This window comes from Mirounga angustirostris, unplaced genomic scaffold (assembly GCF_029215605.1).
Source record: "Mirounga angustirostris isolate CCGP_5_RB_7025 unplaced genomic scaffold, mMirAng1.0.hap1 SCAF_8, whole genome shotgun sequence".
NCBI lineage: Eukaryota > Metazoa > Chordata > Mammalia > Carnivora > Phocidae > Mirounga > Mirounga angustirostris.
This window is the reverse complement of record NW_026991716.1, coordinates 2,174,767-2,194,908: the sequence shown is the minus strand read 5'-3', so window position 1 is coordinate 2,194,908 and position 20,142 is coordinate 2,174,767. Positions and strand designations below refer to the sequence as shown.

Here is a 20,142-nt window from a genome sequence, read left to right as displayed (position 1 = left end):
TGGGCATAGAGATTACTTAAAAAAGAAAAGAAAAGAAATCACAAGGAAGGCAAAATACATTTACAATACTGTGCTGTATTTATTGAAAAAAACCTGCACATAAGTGGACCCATGCAGCTTAGACCTGTGTTGTTCAAGGATCAACTGTATATACCTATTAACCTCTGTCCCTGCTTCTAGGCACAAAGCTCCTAAAAACCCTTGTAGTTTCCCAAGTCATAAGAGCACTAGGAGCATCTTTTGGCCTAACATTTGGTCTTTGACCCCAATTCCTGGCACAGAACTCCTAAATCCCCTGGGATATCCTGGGTGACAGGAGTGTCTTTTTTTCTAATGGGGTGACTCTGGGTGGGCTCCTGGATGGGGGCTGGTCACTGGGAGACTGAGCCTCAACCAGAGGCTTGGAATTTTCAGCTGCTCCCCCCCAACCATCCTCCAGGAAGGGGCGAGGGGTTGGAGATTGAGTTAGTGATCATCATGCCTATGGGATGAGTCTCCAGAAAAATCCCCAAAGCACAGCGTTCAAAAAACTTACAGGTTGATGGCTAAAAACATCTAGAAGCAAGAGCCTGAGTAGGTGCCCTGATGGCAGAGTGAGGAGTGAGGTACAAAGAGGGTGAACCATCCCCCTCCCAGGTATCAGAAAAAGCTGGGTGTTTCTTGGTGATGGATGTGTGCCTCCTCTGAGGGACTGCGGCTTCCCTCCCTCGCGTAGGAAGGAATGTGTGCAGGGCCTGGGGCAGCAGTGGGGGCGGGGACGACCGGCAGGAGGACAGAGTCTGAGCGGGGTGCACACAGACAAGCCCGATCAGGAGAAGCATTGCTTGCCACGGAGAACGGAGGCGAGTTTCCTCAGGAAAGCAGGGTTTCTGACCAATGTAACACGTTGCCTAGCAGTGAAGGACGCCCTCTGCGCCGGAGTCCTTGTAAAGCCGGGAGAGGGCCACACCCAGGACCAGCTACACAAAATGACAAGGTGGTTTTTGTTCGTCCTTTCCCTCTTCTTTCCTCTGCTGTGCCCGCTGCTAGCCCAGCTCCCCCTGCTCGACCGCGCAGGAGCCTGAAAGGGCAGCAGGAGGGAGGAGGGATAGTTAGAAGAGCAAGCATACCTCCCCACCCCCTGCAGGTTCGAGAGCCTAAAAAGGCCTGAGCTGGGAAAAGAGAAAGCTTTAAATTGGGTTAAGATTTGATATTATACTGTACTGGAAAGTAAGACCAATTATTAGCGTCGTTACAGAGAAATTATTCTGACCCTGATTAATGACACAGGGAAGCTGAAGGTGATGAGGGAGCAGAAGGCAAGCTGGGGACAAAGCACAAGCTGACACCCCACAACTCCCCGCCCCCCACTCCCAGGTGGGACGTCCCTCAGGCCCTCGGGCTGCCCCAAAGCTAAGGGAAGGGAAAACAAATGGTTAACTTAATCACAGTCCTGTAGGACCTGAGTCTCCCTCAGTTTACAAATGTCTTGGTGATTTACAAGGAAAAGGCATTCTTATCAATAACCTTCCAGAAGGAAAGTAGATGAAATTAAATGTCCTAATAACCTTCAGCCCATTGACAGATACTTGAAGCGAGCAGAGTGTACGGTTCCTCCAGGAATCTCCCAACTGTCTTCATGTTAATGCCTTGCTAGAGGGAAGAACCACCTTGACTTGACAATGGCAAGGTCTCTGGTATCTGGTTGGTCCTCTTTAGCAGATGAAAGTCCCTTTGAAAACCTCCCTTTGCCTCACCTCCCCCAGCCCCACAGTACATAATCAGCCTCCCCTCCCAACCCCGGGACAGCAGCTCTTCCTGCCCACGGGTCCTGTCTCCGTGCTTTACTAAAACCACCATTTTGCACCAAAGATGTCTCAAGACTTTTATCTTGGCCATTGGCTCCGGACCCCACCAACCTCACCAACATTCCAAAACTACATCAAAGGGACTATCTTCTAGGAAGACTCCATTTCTCCTGTTTCTCTGGTAGGCCCCATGTACTCATGTTCTGTATTTCACCTTGCATCTGAGTCAACCAGAGAAGCTCTGTTCCCACTCCAAGACGGAGGCAAGAAAGTGCATCATTCTGAGTTTCCTCCTAGGCGCCCATACGCCTGATCACATCTGAGAAGAGCTGACCCCAAGCATGTTTCAGGACATTAGCTGTTCCCAAGAGCCATCTGCCAGGTGAACTGGAGAGACCCCAGGCCCTGAGGCCCCCACCCAGCCCATCCCAAAGATGGCGCTGAAGGCTCTCGGTCTCCTCATGGGAGAATTCGAGGACAGACACAGCACAGTGATATAGCGGGAAAATTTATTAAAGCGAAAGTACGTTCTCGAGACGTGAGAGCAGGTGAAAGAGAGAGAGAGAGAGCTGTGTGCATGGGGTTTGGGTTTCTTTTATTGAGTTGTTAACAACGGAGTGGAATATTCATTACTTGGAGCAAGGATTTTTTGGTAGGAGAGTGGGCCTTTTCTTCCTCACTTGCTCAGGGCTGTCCTGTCGTGGCGCCGCCATCTGGGGCCTGTCTGGTGGGATCCGGCCTCTCATGGACGCTGCCAGGACAGGCCTCTGACCTTCCCCACAGCTGGCCATGGCCTCCTCCTTGCTAGCCTCCAGGCATCCGTTAGAGCCTCACTAACTGCCTATTCTAACAACCAATGGGTCTCCACTGACATCCTGGAAAAATCAACAAAATCTATCCATGCTTCTTCCTCACATTACTCTCCTCTAAATCATAGTCCTTTATAAGTGTGTCTATTGGAGAAAAATCTAGGTCAACCTCAGCACCCTGGATTCCAGGGAGACTGAGAAAATGAGTTTCTAACTTCTGCCTTGAGATGAATGGGGCTCTTAATAACATAGGTTGACTACTCCAAAGCAGTGTTCAAAATATACGTGATACTTTATTTTATGTATTTTATTTTTTGAGAATTCATAGCATTTTATTCAAGTTAATCCATTTCATTCAATAATCTGCCATATTGTTGTTGTCACCATTAATATTATTGTCATGACTTTCTCTTTCGAGAGGACCATGCTTTTTAAAAATCTGGGTTGGATTTCCAAGATGTTTAACTCTGTGATTAAAAAATCTTTTTCCCTACCAAAAAGCAACCCCCTAATCACAAAAGAAACAAGAAAGACTGAAATTTAGTTGTAGAAATGGATTTCCACCAGAGATCATAGTCCAATTCATAGTCCATAGTCTTTCAGGGTTGTACTTTTATTCAGGGTCTCTTTCTTTGAGGAGGGGGCTGTCCCTCATAAATGTTTGCTTAGGGCGCCTGGGTGGCTCAGTTGGTTAGGCGACTGACTTCGGCTCAGGTCATGATCCTGGAGTCCCGGAATCGAGTCCCGCATCGGACTCCCTGCTTGGCGGGGAGTCTGCTTCTCCCTCTGATCCTCTCCCTCTCATGCTCTCTGTCTCTCATTCTCTCTGTCTCAAATAAATAAATAAAAAATAATAATAAAATAAATGTTTGCTTAAAACAGATAATATGCCCTCCTGCATCATAGAAGGGAAATAAGGTCTAGTCCTTAGAGAACAGGCAGGTGGTCTCCCAGGAAAGGAAACCTAATGGCTCCTGGAGGTGACAGAGTCATTCTGCCAAGGTCAGGGGACAGCGTGGATGACCCTCCTGCCTGAACCAGTCAGTAGTAAAAACGTCTAATCAGGTGAATGGGAGAGGTAGCAACTAGCTTCCAGTTAGAATCTCTAGCTCACAGGACTGTCTGTGTTTGAGTAAGCTGTTTGAGTAAGTGGAGCTGGAGGGAGACGTTACAGAGTCTGGAGAAAGTGACTAAGAGCAGGCAGGCAGGTGTGAAACAGACAGGATTCCTACCTAGGGACCCACAGAAAGGCACTACCAGTCAAGGGCAGCCCTGTGCTTTTCTTCAAGAAAAGAGTACGTGAGTAGGTTCTGCAGTTTTCATATGAAACTTGGAATGATACTGAACAAGTGGAAAGTGAAATCAGAATTTCCGTCCTTTGTTCAGAAAACACTGATAGGACACCTGTGTGCAAGGCAATGGGACAGGTGCTGGGGAGACAAAAAAGAGCTAAGATGTGATCCTGACCGGAAGGAGCAATCTTAGCAGCATCCGTCAGACCCCTGGCCACCACAGAGTGCGGTGTCCGTGGGGCCACGTGGAGGGAAGGATGGTTTGCGGCTGGCAGGACCGGGGAAGGTGTCCCCAGTCCTCTCCTCTTGGTCCTCAGCGTGTCCTCTGTGCCTCTGTGTTACTGCTCAGCCTGGCCCATTCCGGGCACTTGCGTATCTTCCTTCCCTTTGTTGGTGGTGTGAGAAACGGTAGTTTGAGAGGATAAGACCATGCCTCGCAGGTGCCTAGTGGTGTGGAACTGATGTGTTGGGGAAGTGTCACTCTGTCCTGGTTAGGAGAGGTGGAAAAAACTGGGGGAAAGGAGAGCTAAGATGGGGTGGTAAGAGTAAGGTGTTTTAGTCAGAAAGTGGAAGCAAAGTTATACCAACAAGAAAGTTTAGTACATGGCTTAAACTGGTGATAAGAAGAGCACCAACACTGCCGAGAACCTCAAGAAGGTAGCTGGAAGCCCTCTGCCAAGTAGGTTAGTCTGCAGAATTGGGAAGCTTAAATGCTTTCCTATTATCTAGTCAAGCTCAACCAGAGCATATGAAAGAATAATGAATGACTAGAGCATCTTAAATTTCTGGAAAGTAGAAAGATCAAGTAAATTCAAACCGCCCCCCCCCCCAAAACAGTGAAATTGAATGTCAAAGTGTAGAGAAAGATTTTGGATACCTTCTTTGTTTTTGGTGTTTTGGTCTCTAAGAAATCAAGATGGAGAGAGATGCTATTCCAAATAGGAAAGTTTGTAGGAACCAGAGTAGTTGAGCTGGACCATTCGTGATGCCTTTAGACTTGCACAAAACCATGGCATACAAGGACTGTCCCATGTGAATCAGCCAGACAAGTCAATACCCATTCTGCAAGAGGGTGTGATGGTGGTCTGCCAAGGAGCGTGAAGGGCCCAGGGGCCCCAGGCTCTGAGAAAGGGTATTCTGAGGCCAGAAGATAACCCACCATCCCCATCCCTGCAGCACATCCCCCAGAACACAAAACAGGGCACTCCACTGTACCTACAGGATATTATAATTGTGTTTCTGTTGGGGATCAAGAATTTCCTGTCCCCTTCAAGATTCTTCTAGCTGGACTAAGAATCAAATTGACATGAAACAGATTAACAGGAGAAAATAAAATTTAATAGCATGTGTACGGGGAATCCACACAGACATGGAAATTCTAAAGATAGTCAGGTGAAATGAGGCTTATATGTCATCCTCAAGCAAGGACAAGGGGGTAGGGGTCTGGGACTCAAAGGGAAGAAATGCAATTCACAGGAAGATGAAAGAGAGTAAAAGTCCGGTACACAAATGTTTGCTGGGCCACTTAGAAACAACAGGACATAGAGAGCATCTTCATCAAACAGGCCTTGCTAGCTTCCTCCTGTCCACCATAGCTGGTTTATACCATAATGTGGTTACCCTTGGTGGCAGCTCTCTTCCTGAAGCAGGACCTCTATCTAAGTTCTTTTTAGGCAGTTGTGGGGAAGGTAAAGAGCTTCTCCTGGGGGCGCCTGGGTGGCTCAGTTGGTTAAGCGACTGCCTTCGGCTCAGGTCATGATCCTGGAGTCCCGGGATCGAGTCCCGCATCAGGCTCCCTGCTCAGCAGGGGGTCTGCTTCTCCCTCTGACCCTCCCCCTTCTCACATGCTCTCTCTCTCTCTCATTCTCTCTCTCAAATAAATAAATAAAAAATCTTAAAAAAAAAAAAGAGCTTCTTCTGAATCTGCTGGGTATTGACGGCTTTTAATTCAAAATAATCTTATGCCAAAGTAGCCCATCTTGGCTCAGCCTGCCCTAGGCCCCTACATATACACCCATAAGTATTTTTTTAAAAAATATTTTATTTATTTATTTGAGAGAAGGAGAATGCGAGCATAAGTGGGGGAGAGGGAGAGAGAAAGGGAGAAGCAGACCCTCCACTGAGCAGGGAGCCTGGTGCAGGGCTTGATCTCAAGCCCCTGGGATCATGACCTGGGCTGAAAGCAGACGCTTAACCGACTGAGCCATCCAGGCGCCCCCACCCATAAGTATTTTTAAGAGCTTATTTTTTTTAGGGAAAGTATACTGAATTTACCTATTCCCTATTTGGCCTACACCCTCAAGTTTATGTACTTTTTTTCATTTGACCTATAATTGGTGAATTACATTAATAAATTATGAAGTATTGAACCAATTTTAAATGATTGAAACGACCGCTTTGCTTTTTTTGCAAGTTCACTTAAAAAGCGGACTGCTGGATTTCTTGGTGAATCCCTCTTGCAGTGGTATTAGTAAACTGAAGGATAGCAGAATGTTCCACGCCAAAATATGCCTCTTTGGCATAAGGATTATTTTGAGCTGATTATTTTTGAGAAAAAGCAGACACAGGAGAAGCTCTAAAAACAGAGTAGAAGATACCCTTTGTAAGGGCAATTTATAAAGGAAATCTCCATTTGTGTGTCCTCTGCATCAGAAAGAGAAGGATGACTTTGAATCATAAGAAAATCTAACAGCACTCCCACCAGCCTCAAGGGTTAACTTGCTTCTAGTTAACACACTCCTCACTGACCCAAGGCCCTTGATCTGTAAGGGAACTAATTTTCTCTCTTTGGGATTTGCAGACCCCTGGCCCTGAGGAGAGAAGGACCAGAACTTTCCCAGGCCAAGCTGCCCCAGCTTTCTGAATAGCCTAGCCATTTTTTAGCAAAATGTTTTTCTTTTTCAGGTCACACAAATGATTTTGCTAACCTCCCTTTGTGTTTCTGTAGATCTTGTCCTCCTTTGCAAGAAGAACAGAGTCCTCCTGCACACCTCGAGACAGGAACCGAGCTCCCTCACCCTGCCGCACCCCAGCATGAGAGTATCTGTACTAGCATCCTGGCGTGGGAACGGAATCCAGAAATGTTGCAGGCCTCTGCGCTCCCCTTGCTGACGAACTATCCTAAATCCTTTAAAAACCCCTGGGCCGGGCAGAAACCTAGGAGCTGGCTTTTGGACAAGCATCCACCTTCTCCCCAGTGTGCTGGTTTCCTGATTAAAGCTCAAATTCCTTTCCAATCAAAATTCCTCTCTTGACTAATGATCTTCCAGGCGACAGGCAGCTGAAGTTGGGGTCCATAACATTAACAAAGGAGAAGGCACTGACTTTACTCTGCATGACAAACATGACCCATGTTTATCTTGCTTTTCCTGATAACCTCTTCAAAACTGGCCTCCCTACACACCTTTCTCTTTTTCGTCTTTAACTACAGACGGTATTTAAGCTAGAGTTGGAAGTCACTGGTTGATACCCTGGGTATCTTCCATACATATGATGTAGGAAAGATGATGTTAGGGTTCAAAGCCGATGGCCAAGAAAGAAATCTTGAGATGTCCTTGGTGCAAAAAGGTGATTTTATTAAAGCACAGGGACAGGATGGGGAAGGGGGGCAGAAAGAGCCGTGCTGGGGTCATGAGGAGTGGCCTATTATATACTTTCAAGTTGGGAGGGGGTTAGGGACAGCATAAGTCTCTAAGGAATTTTGGAAGCAAGGTTTCCAGGACCTTGAGGGGGCTAGCTATTGTTAGGAAAAGGTCATTTATTACCGTCTAATAGAACCTTAGTCATGAGACCCTTCAGATGTTTAACAGTGGGCCATATGCTTGGGGGACAATTGCCAACACGTATCTTGGAGGGTTTAGAGATGAAGGAAATTTCTAAAGGAATTTTTATATGTTAAAGTAGACTTAAAGGAGCCTGGGGGTCGGGCTAGGATTGCCTTTTGCCCTTAGCAAAGCATTAACGTCGAGGCAGCTGAGTCCCTAGAGGAAAAGGTCTCTCTGCCTGTTTCAAGGACTTGTCAATGGGCTTTAGGTAGTAAGGAAATTTAATGATTTATAATTTTTCTTCTGCCTTTGTTTCCCACATCACATACAGGAGTTTCTGTTTGTTTTTCTTTTGCTAATTGTTTACAACAGGGATCTAGGGCTAGCACTCTGAGGGGCAGAGGGAAAATTATTTTTCCTACTTTACAAAGCAAAATTAATCAGTTTTTTTTATTAACAAACTTTATTTTTTAGAGTAATTTTAGATTTTTCAGGAAAACGAGCAGAAAGTGATGTGGGAAACAACGGCAGAAGAAAAATTATTAAATTTCCTTACTACCTAGAGCCCATTGACAAGTCCTTGAAACATGCAGAGTGACATTTCTCTAGCAACTCAGCTGCCTGGATGTTAATACTTTGCTGAGGGCAAAAGGCAATCCTAACCCGACCCCCAGGATCCTGTGAGTCAACTTTAAAATATAAAAATTCATTTGGAAACTTCCTCTACCTCTACCCCCCAAGATACATGTTGGCAATCATCCCCCAAGCAGATGACCCATTATTATGCATCCGAAGGGTCTCATGACTCAGGTTTTATTAGACGGTAATAAATGACCTTTCCCCAACAACAGCTGGCCCCCGTGAGGTCCTGGACACCTTGCTTCCGAAGTTCCTTAGAGACTTACTACCCCTAAGTCTTTCCTACATCAGAAAGTACAGAGAATTTCTGTACTGGTGCTCTTTTATTGCATTACTTTTATTTGTTGCTGGTATCAGAGTGATACTGGTGTTGTAAAATTAAAAAACAAAGGCACTTCTTCCTGTATGATGCTATGATTTAAATATTTAAATATTAAAAGGGTTCCAAATATTCCACCCCAAAATATGCCACTTTGGATATGGATTATTTTTAGTCAACAGTAGAACCCCTCTGCCCTCGCCGCCCTCAACTGCCTAAACTACAGTACAAATATCCCCTTTTGTAAAGGAAATTTACACTTATAAGGGAAACTTCCATTAGGCAAAGTATCTGTACCAAGAAGAGAACTAGTCCCAGGGATAAGTTTATTGCTGGAGACACTTTCTGCACAAAAACGCAACATTGATTTACCAGCATTTCTTCCGTACCTTTCGATAATTTGCCTCTGCCAACTCAGAAGCTCCAAATCCCTATTCCTCTGTGTTATCCCAGGATGGTATGTAAATCTCAATCATCTGTGAACTCCTGTGCATACATAAGAGCAATTAAAACTGATTTTTTTCCCTCTTGTCAGTGTTTTATGTCAACGTAATGCTTATGTCACTCACAGAACCTAGATGGGTTTTCTTCTGGGTATAGTCACACACACGTGATCCGTGAGGATTTGAAAGGCTCTCTCCCGTGAAACCATCTGGGCCTGGGGAAGCTGAGGCTTGGCTCTCTGACAAGTCACTTAACTGTCTCCGGGGGTATTAACCTCTGTGGCCCTCTAGCTTCTACAGAATCAACCTTAGGAAGGCCTCTTGTCCTGGAAAATCACCAGTTTTGTCCCAGTTCTCCAATTTTTTGCTAAGTGATACAAAGTACTCTTTTATGATTTTAATTTTATTTATTTTTAAAAGATTTTATTTATCTATTTGACAGAGAGATACAGCAAGAGAGGGAACACAAGCAGGGGGAGTGGGAGAGGGAGAAGCAGGCTTCCCACGGAGCAGGGAGCCGGATCCGGGGCTCGATCCCAGGACCCTGGGATCATGATCTGAGCCGAAGGCAGATGCTTAATGACTGAGCCACCCAGGCGCCCCTAATTCAGCCTTTTCATGTTATTAATATGGTCTTAAAGATTTGTGGGGAGAAGATACACCCACAGGTAAATGGCATTTTTCTCAGGTTATAAAAGCACATCATTTTTCTCAAATGGCGATGGAGCCCAGCCATATCAGATTCTTTCCAGAGCAGGATCATGAGAACCTTAAATCATGGATTCTTCAGAATCATCTTTTTGAGAGAGAATTTGAGCATTCCCTATAGTTCCTGTCTGAGATGACTTTAATAGGATGTTTCAGTTGTTACCAGATTGCCTTCGTCTTCTTGAAAAGTAGGCTAAAGATCCAGTGGTTTCCCTGTATTTGCATTACTATTATGTAGGGAAGGGAAAAAAGTTTTTCTGGGCCCTCTTAGGGTCCCTGGCTGGATCTGAAAATTAAACTGACAAAGACAGGTTAACAGGAGGAAAGCATACAAGTTTACTTGGTAAGAGGTTTATGGGACATGGGAGCCTTCAGAAGGAAATGAAAACCCGAGGAAGTGGTTAAAGCTGAGTATTTTTATGCTGAGTTTGATGAAGAGTGGACCACTGTGGGGAAATATGATAGGCCAAAGGGTACAAGGTAAGTCTAGTAAACTGGGAGGAACTTCTTGGCGTCTCTTTGTCTCTGGACAGAAGGGTGCCCCTTTCCTCAGGGAACTCTCACATGAGAGTTTTATGACCTGCTTCGGGGAGAGGGGCAGGGGCGGGTCAGAGTGACCTCCCTGCTTCTCATATTTTCTCAGATTCCTTCAGCTTAAAAGATTTAATTTGCCAAGTTGCCATATTTTGGGGTAGTGTGTTCTGAACCCCGTCAATTACAAAAATATGTTTATTTCCATGCTATTGCTCCTGCATTCAAAACATCATATTATAAACTATCTCCCAAACTATTGCCAGTCATTCATACTTGTCAATTCGATCACGGTTTCTATCAATCAGGAAATCAAGAGGGTACAGAGGGATATTTTTAGAAGGATTTCAGAAAGGGGCTATTTAATAAAGGTGTGGGCAGGTTTGGGGGGAAGGATGGAGTAGAGGGCTATCAGATGGTTAGCACCCTGAGGGCCTGAAGGAACGAGGAAAGAAGCCATTACTGGAACTTGAAGGAAAGGTCCACTTGGATGGACTAGACAGAGTTGACCTCCAGAAAAGAATGCAGGAAACTGAACACTGCAGCCTCTGTGTCCTCTCTCATTCTGATCTCCTTCTAGTGCTCGCACCATGAAATTCCCGCTGAAGGCCGAGGGCAGGGAGCCCGTGATGTAGTCCATGCAGGCTAGGCTTCCATGGAGGAGGAGATGGAGGCCAGAGATGGTTATTACTTTTTTTTTTTTTTAAGATTTTATTTATTTATTTGAGAGAGAGAATGAGATAGAGAGAGAGAGAGCATGAGAGGGAGGAGGGTCAGAGAGAGAAGCAGACTCCCCGCTGAGCAGGGATCCTGATGTGGGACTCGATCCCAGGACTCCAGGATCCTGACCTGAGCCGAAGGCAGTCGCCTAACCGACTGAGCCACCCAGGCGCCCGGTTATTACTTTTTTTAGCATTAACGATTCCAAGCATTTAGCTCTCTGCTTTTTCCTCTGTGAACGTGACTTCATGCCCTGAGGCCTATGTTGTGTCACAGACTTGTCTCCTCTGACGACAGTCAGTTTAAGAGCCAGTGACACTGCGAGTCGTGGTGTTTTCCTCCCTTAAGAACAATAATTCCCTAGATACTGGTTCTTATCTAGATCCAGACTTGGAGCATGGCACCATGCGTGTTGTTATGAGATTTACGTAAACCACTTAGAACCATGCCTGGCGCTGGTAAGCTCTACCCGAGGGTAATTGCTAGGGTTGTTCTGTAGATGGAACAATCTCTAGAGGTTCAGGCGAACTTGGTGTCTCTCTAGGACTGTATGGTGGGGATGTTGGAGGAAATTTTCTGGTGAGGTGCTCATCTACCCAAGAGCTTACGGTGTTTCTCACTGCTTCTCATGTTAAGGTGTTAATACCCATGGAAGGAGACGGGTACAGCCGCTCAGTAGACACCCCACTTTCTGTGTGTCTGGAAGCAGAAGGCGGGCTGCTGGTCTATTGCTCTCAGTCCTGTTTGGTAGGCACTGTGTGGTCAAGAATAGGCCGGCTAATAAAAAAAAAGGAAAGAAATCTTGCCATTTGCAAGGGCGTGGATGGAGCTAGAGGGTATTACGCTAAGCGAAGTGAGTTGATCAGAGAAAGACAAGTATCATATGATCTCACTGATAGGAACTGGAGAAACAGGACAGAGGATCATAGGGGAAGGGAGGGAAAAATGAAACAAGACGAAACCAGAGAGGGAGACAAACCATAATCTTAATCTCAGGAAACAAACTGAGGGTTGCTGGAGTGGTGGGGGGTGGGGGGTGGGGGGGGGAGGGATGGGGTAACTAACTGGGTGATGGACAATGCGGAGGGTATGTGCTGTGTGTGGTGAGCGCTGTGAATTGTGTCAGACTGATGAATCACAGACCTGTAGCCCCGAAACAAGTAATGCATGATATGTTAATAATAACAAAAAAAGAACAGGCAGGCTAGTCCCTTCGTTAAACAAGTCTCCGGCTTCACGGGGTTTATTCCTAACAGCCAGAAGGCTGCGGAGCTTGGGTGCGCGTACTGCGAGAGCGGCAATTTCCCCGGGCCCAAGTCAAGGCAATAAGCAGAGACGCACTCAACGGGCCTTTCTCCCGAGAGGCCCGGGGAGGGCACGAGGGTCGTGGGCGGGCACGGCGTCACAGAGGTACACGATCCGCAAGCAGCCTGCGAGCCCGAGACGGGTGCAGGAGCAGGCGGGGGGGGGGGGTGCACGCCGCCCCGGCCGCTGTAACCGCGGCACCAACGAGGAGCGCTCACGACCCCTGCGGGAGAGGCCCGAGCAGCCGGCTGTGCCTTGCCCGCCGGCCGGCAGGACGTGCGGGGGGCGGCGGCGCGGGGACCGGCGCGCCCTGGCCCGAGGCTCGGTAGAGCGCGCGCCGGCGCGCCGGGGAAAGCACGCTCCAGTGGCGCAATCGGTTAGCGCGCGGTACTTATACGGCGGTATATGTGCGGGTGATGCCGAGGTTGTGAGTTCGAGCCTCACCTGGAGCATCGTTTTCTTCCCTTTGCGAGGTCGGGTTCTTCTCAGTCGAATGCGTTTTTCCCTCCTCCGGAAAGAAAAAGCTGGAAGGAGGGTATTTCATTTTCCATGCTGAGACCGCGGATACTCCCACGCTTAAGGAGGGCATTTGGTAGTTTTCGGACAGGAAGAAACCACAGACCAGAAGGAGGCCAATGGAGTTTACCCAAGGAGGTTCTCTTCCGCCTGAGACCTTACAACCACTGCACGGCTTCACGGGAACCCCCCATCCTTTCCCCGCTCCTTTCTTTAAAGGAATCCTCAGCTCTCTGGGAACTGAGCAGGGGAGCGGAAAACCTGGGTCCTGCGCTCTGCGGTTTGGTCAGCTCCGGGGTCAGCTCCGGGGTCAGTCCTGGGGTCAGCTCCGGGGTCAGTCCCGGGGTCAGCTCCGGCGTCAGCTCCGGGATCAGCTCTGGGGTCAGTTCCTGGGCCAGTTCCCGGGGTCAGCTCCGGGGTCAGCTCCGAGGTCAGCTCCGAGGTCAGCTCCCGGGGTCAGCTCCGGGGACAGCTCTGGGGTCAGCTCCGGGGGTCAGCTCCGGGGTCAGCTCTGGGGTCAGTCCCGGGGTCAGCTCCGGGATCAGCTCCGGGGCCAGTTCCCGGGGTCAGCTCCGAGGTCAGCTCCCGGGGTCAGCTCCGGGGGTCAGCTCCGGGGTCAGCTCCCGGGGTCAGCTCCCGGGGTCAGCTCCGGGGTCAGCTCCGGGGTCAGCTCTGGGATCAGCTCTGGGATCAGCTCTGGGGTCAGTTCCCGGGCCAGTTCCCAGGGTCAGCTCCGGGGTCAGCTCCGAGGTCAGCTCCGAGGTCAGCTCCCGGGGTCAGCTCCGGGGTCAGCTCCGGGGTCAGCTCCGAGGTCAGCTCCCGGGGTCAGCTCCGGGGTCAGCTCTGGGGTCAGCTCCGGGGGTCAGCTCCGGGGTCAGCTCCCGGGGTCAGCTCCAGGGTCAGCTCTGGGGTCAGTCCCGGGGTCAGCTCCGGGGGTCAGCTCCGGGATCAGCTCCGGAGTCAGCTCCGAGGTCAGTTCCCGGGCTAGTTCTCGGGGTCAGCTCCGGGGTCAGCTCTGAGGTCAGCTCCGAGGTCAGCTCTGGGGTCAGTTCCCGAGCCAGTTCCTGGGGTCAGCCATCCCTGGGGCGGGGAAAGAGCATCTTTGTTCTGATGCGGCAAGGCTCGGTGAGGTTGCTGAATTCCACCTGTGAAATCTGAATGTGATTTGAGTCCCACAGCCAGCCTCCAGCAGTCAAACATCGGTCAGGGGTGCCTGGGTATGTATTTATTTTCATCAGAAAAAGAACAAGTCCTGTTTGGACAATTACATTCATTCTGACGCTGTGTCCGAAATCCATGATTCAAGGTTACTCTGCTTTGATCCCGTCTCTTCTAGATTTATTCTGTTTCTGGGGGCCCTCCTTCTCTCTTCCTTAAGAATGATATTCCTGACAGTTCTGTCCCCTGCTTTCCTCTCTGCTAATGATATGCATATTCTCTGTATTACATTCACGCCCTTGATTACGACCTCTCTAAATACTGAAGACCATGTACCATTTCTCACCCACCGATCCTCCCCTTTGAACCCAGAGCCAGGCATCCTGCTGACCAACCGCGCTCTTCTGACCGAAATCCCCACAGGTCTGTCACAGCAACACGGGAGAAAATGATCAAGCTTCAACCCACTCCTTCTCCTGTGCTTTCTCCCGAATGCACTCATGTCACAAATGTGCAACGCCTACGTTTCCCGCCGGTCCATTCTAGGTGCGGGGTTACTGGTGACATAGAAAGAGGAAGCCTCTGGACTCTGGAAGGTAAGTTCTAGTAGGCAGGAAACAACAGTGATCAGCTAAAAATAAATATACACGTAGATGAAGCTTTATAGAGAAAACTGAAAACAGGAGAGGAGAGGAGATCCCAGAGTACGCTGGGAGTGCTGTATTAGGCAGGGCTGTTAGGGAAGGCCTCTCCGGGCAGGTGGCATTTCAGCAGCGACCTGGAGGTCAGGAAGAAGGTGGTGGATGCACACAGTCCAAGACCGGTGTGGGCGGAGGGCAGAACAAAGGCCAAGGCCTGGCGGCGGGTGTGGCCCCAGAAACACAGTCAGAAGAAAGAGAAAAAGACCTCAGACCAGCACATGTTTCAACAGAAGAGACGCTTCCATCATTTTCATAAAGCTGATCCCTGAAGCGAGGTTATTTATATGATCCCAGGTAAGGCCGGGATGGAGTGAGAGTCTAATTTTCACAGGCACAGAGAAGTGTCCCCAGGGGTTAAGGCTGTTTGCTCTGGGGGGCTCTGACCTACCCAGGGCTGGGCTGTCCCCAGTGTCCATGGCTTGATTTGACAACTCCGCTGTGACTCTGATCACACCAGCTTCTGTGGGGTGAAAATGGCAATGCAGTTTTCTTTCTAATGTCTCCTTTTTAGTAAGATTTTCACCAACTTAGTGGCTTAAAATAGCACAGATTTGTTGTCTTACGGTTCTGTAGGCCAGAAGCCTAAAGTGGCTCTTCCTGCGCTGAAATCAGGCTGCTGGTGGTCTTCTGGACGCTCTGGGCGAGAGTCCTTCTTCTTCCCTGTTCCACCTTCTAGAGCCTGCTCACATTCCCTGGCTCTCAGCCACCTTCTACCTTCAAAGCCGGCAAGTGAATGACTCTGGTCTTTGCCTGTGTTGTCGAATCTCCTTTTCTGACTCTAATACTTCTCTTCCATCTTTTAAGGACCCTACGATTATATCAGACCCCCTGGATACCCAGGATGATCTCCCGATTTTAAGATCCTTACCTTAAGCACCTCTGCAAAGTCCCTTTCGCCCTGTGTGGCAGCACATTCCCAGCTCCTGGGGCTTATCGTGGGGACATCTCTGAGGACCCCCTGCTTTGCCAGGGCCATCACATACCGTGTGTGAGATGGAGAACAGCGCCCTCCCTGAGAGTTTCCTCCTTCGCTTGTGTAATCCATCCTTCCCTGCACCCCTGCCCCGGCCACGGCTGATCTGCTTTCCATTGCTATCCTGTTGCCTTTTCTAGAATTTTGTGTAAATGGGGTCATACAGTTTGTGGCCTGAGACTACTTTTACTTAGTATAATGCTGTGCTAAACTCTGCAGCCGAGATTCATTTTTGATTCCTTCTTTTCTATGCTCCCCGTATTTACCTGTTAGTCTCCTTGATTCTCTCTTACCTCCTAATGTCTCTCAGTATTTTCCTGCTCACAGTCCATGTTCCCAAAGGCCTCTGTGCCTTGACAAATACCCTCATTTTGCCCTGGCTCTTTCCTCTTGCCACTTCTCCACTGGTGACTGCGCGCCTGCACCTCCCGGTTCCCAGGGAGGCTCCCCTGTGAGCTTTGCCTGCTCAGCCAAGCCCCTGATGCATTAGCTCAGGCTTCTCTTTGCTTTCCTCCCTCACTTATTGGATCAGAAGCTCCTGGGGAGGGGGGTGGCGGACAAGGACTGTATTTTAACTGCTTTTGTTTCTTTAGTACCCTGCTCAATTCCTGACTCACCTCTCAGTAAACTTTCTCTACCTGTGATCTCAGGGAGGTCTCTGCTCCTTGCCTCCCTCTGTCTCCCCCCTTAATCTTTGGGATGAGAATTTCTTTTGTTTTATTGACTTCATTTATTTTAGCAAAATGAAGGTTAAACGTAGCTACTGAGAAATGAACTGTATTAACAAGAGAGTTTTGTTTTGTCTTGAAGTTCCTTTCACTAAAGAATGTAAAGTGAAAGGTCAGAGAAGGGATTTGCTAGTGCAGATAAAAAAGAGGAGGCCTGTTTGACTCCTTTCTCTACCTATAACGCTCTTCTTCATCTGGTCTGCATGACAGATTCCTGCTCATTCTTCATGGCCCAGAAAAAAAATCTGATGGTTTCTTCCTTCTTACTAATAGATCATTTCTAGTATTAAATTCGCATTTATCTCATTGTAAAAAAGATGTATTTATATACACAACTGTCTTTTCTACTAGTTTGCTTATGGAGGACAATTACCATGACTTTTAAAAAAAACTTTTAATTACATAGTCCATTATGTGACATGTAGAAAATTCTCAAAATATCCATAGAGTCTCAAAATGGTACAGTGGCGTAAACTCAGAACTTTGGGGAGAGAAGAGGAAGACAACAAAGGAAGGAGGAAAAAGTGAGGTGGTTTGGATGGAATGATGAGGAGAAAAAAAAAATGTGTTTCTTTTGATTGTTCCAGGTGAAAATACGGGATATTTTAAACACTACAACTCAAGGCTTTTCTAGAGTTTATATATGCTTCTGCCAAATGAGGATTAATACCTACGCTTGGCTGACAAGGAGATTTGGTAATGAGTTTGTTTTAACCCCTGTGTAGAGTAACCCCCCTGCCCAGACCTCACATTGCCATCATCAGAAAGGGCCAGATAGTCTACTTTAAAATTTTCCCTCTTCATATGTGTCCAGTACATTATTTAAAAGATTTTATTTATTAGAGAGGAGACGGGGGTGGAGAGGGAGAGAGAGAACCCCAAGCAGACTCCGTGCTGAGTACAAGCCTGACGTGAGGCTCCATCCCAGGCCCTGAAATCACTACCTGAGTGAAACCAAAGGTCCAACGCTTAACCAACTGCACCATCCGGGCACCCCCGTGTCTAATTATTTTTTAAGACTATTTATGGAGTGATAGAATTTTAAATTGTTGAACAAGAAACTTTTCTTACAATTTGACCTTTTGGGTCTCTTTACTATTTGTTTATTTCTCCCGGTTTCCATTTCTGTTTCTGGTGCAGACTGAAAAGGTCCAGATCTTTAAAAAGCTCTGCAAGTGATTTTATCCATTACAAATATGGCCTAGTTTTATGTCTTTTGTTACATCCAAATTATATTTCATATAACAGTTTTGTTAATTTTTATTTTTTATTTTTTGCCTAGATAATACATTCCTCTGGTTCCAAGTACTTGTAGGTATAAAGGTCCTCCCTAGTCCAATTTTTAAAGAGGAAAGAAAAGAGTTTTATTTGAGCCCAAGTTAGGTCAGCTGCTCCGGATACACAATCTTCACAAAGAAGAGGGTCCTCCGGGGAGGGAACATCGGGTACAGGGTTATATACGTTTTTTACATTTTAAAAAGTTACAATCATGTTACATCATGATGAAGAACATCCAGAAAGTTACAGACTTCATCTTATGTTTTTAGTATGTGTGAGGCTGTATGACTTTAACGGGAGCCGGGCGGGGCGGGGGGGGGGGGGCTTAAAATTTTTCTTATCTTTATGCTTGGAAAGCTCCTTTTGGTTATTTTCTTTAAGGAAGGAGATGTACATAGTGCTCAGGGCAGAAATGGAGCCCACGCTCTGAGGTTTTGCTGAGTCATTCTGACCTGGGTAAATGCTAGAGTGGAGCTTCCCTGGGAGCCCAGGGGCAGGGCCCACACACAGGGAAGGTTGGACATTTCCTTTATTTTACCAATGGTATTAGTTTCTTCAAAAAATAGTATGACTTACATTCTCTTCTTTGCCAAATACCATTCTAGGTGAGTGTGTGGAGAGGAACCCCTCCCTTCCCATGTGGTGAAAAATTGGGCTGTGCCCAAAGAGAGCCCTGGTCTCTGCTTTAGCTGCTGGGAGATAATCCATGTCATACCTAATAATAGGATATATCTTTAGGGTGGATCTGGCTGCATACCGTAGTCATCTCAGAAAGACCAGCCATGTGATTTAGGGTGAAGGCTTTGTTACTCTGTCAGCCGGAGAGTGAGTTCAAGCACACGGGGTCATCAAGCGCTTATGTGGATAGAATGAAGCCCCAGTAAAAACTCTGGACATGGAAGCTCAGGTGAACTTCCTGAGCTGACAATACTCTGCATCGTCACACATCGTTGCCCAGAGGATAACTTACGCTGAGGACAACAGGAGTTTCATTTTGGAACTCTGTCAGAATCTGCTCCATGTGTATTTTCTTCTGGCTGATTTTAATCTGTGTCCTTTCCCTCTAATAAGCTGTAACCAGTGAGTATAACAGCTTTGATGAGTTCTGTGACTCCTTCTAGCAAATTATCCAACCCAAAGGTGTTTTTGGGAAACCTCAAAACTTGCAAATAGTGTCAGAAGTGAGGGAAGTCTAGGGGACTGTGCCCTCACACTTTGCTGTTTGGCTAACTCAGGTGGAAGGCTGAACATCTCTTCTGATTTGACAATGCCTCTCATGAAACTGATCGATAGTAATATAGCAAATAAATTTAATTATTTCTAACATCTCTCTTTTTACAATATTAAAGAGCAAGTCTTTGCTGATTTTGTAGGAACCCTCTGAGAAATCTCAGCTGGATTTAGGTGCAAATGACATCAGGATTTGATTTGAGGAGGAAAAATATCAAAAGGTGTCAGGTAGTAAACCTAACTAAATTGGATCACAAGTTACTGAGACACAATACTTGGCTGCCTATTTAACCAAGTGACAATAACATTTTAAATGTGAACACAGAAGACTTTCCGTTTCTGCTCCAACATGTGAAAAGTTTGGGACTCACCAGTCCCATTCTCAGAACAAGAGAAAAGTTGAACACTCTGAAAATTAGTAACTCTCCTTATATATATCGGAATATTGAGGCCACAGGGCAGCCTCCCGACCTAAAACCTGGAGAGAGGTGCAGAGTGAATCACAGTCACCAGGAGCAGAGACTCACAGCTGGTGAGAATCACAGGGAATGTTCGAGTAAGCCCAGGGAAGGCGGAAACGGGGGTGGGGGTGGGGGTGGGGGACAAAGTATGAAACAAAGAACAAGGGAAACGAATAGAAAATATTTACAAATACAAGTCTTTCTTGACTTACAACGGGATTACGTCCCGATAAACCCATCATAAATCGAAAATATCGTAAGTCAAAAATGCATTTAATACACTTACCTACAGAACATCATAGCTTAGTTTCACTCACCTTAAATGTGCTCAGAATGCTTACATTAGCCTACAGTTGGACAAAATCATCTAACACAAAGCTTATTTTGTAATGAGGTGTGAGTATCTCACGCAATTCATCGAACACTGCACTGAAAGCGAAAAACAGGGTGGCTGTGTGGGGACAGAATGGTTTTCAGTGTATGGGTTGTTGTCCCTTGTGATCCTGCGGCTGACCGGGAGCCGCGGCCCGCTGCACAGCATCACCAGAGAGGATCCCACCCACATCACAGCCTGGGAAAAGATCAAAATTCAAAGTATGCTTTCTACTGAATGTATATTGCTTTTGCACCATCGTAAACTGAACCACTGTAAGTTGGGGACCGACGGCACAGTCACCCTCCCTTACACACGGCTGCGCCTTGACAGTTTCAGTTTCCCGCGGTCAACTGGGGTCTGATAATCCTCCCTCTCTCACGTCATCAGAAGGTCAGTAGTAGCCT

The 20,142-nt window shown here is 47.2% G+C and overlaps 1 non-coding gene across 1 annotated transcript; it reads left to right on the top strand.

Moving 5' to 3' along the window:
• The first annotated feature begins 12,675 nt into the window (after positions 1-12,675).
• Positions 12,676-12,769, top strand: TRNAI-UAU (transfer RNA isoleucine (anticodon UAU)). The gene is made up of 2 exons: positions 12,676-12,713; positions 12,734-12,769. It is a non-coding gene; the product is annotated as a tRNA-Ile (tRNA).
• Positions 12,770-20,142: the final 7,373 nt, after the last annotated feature.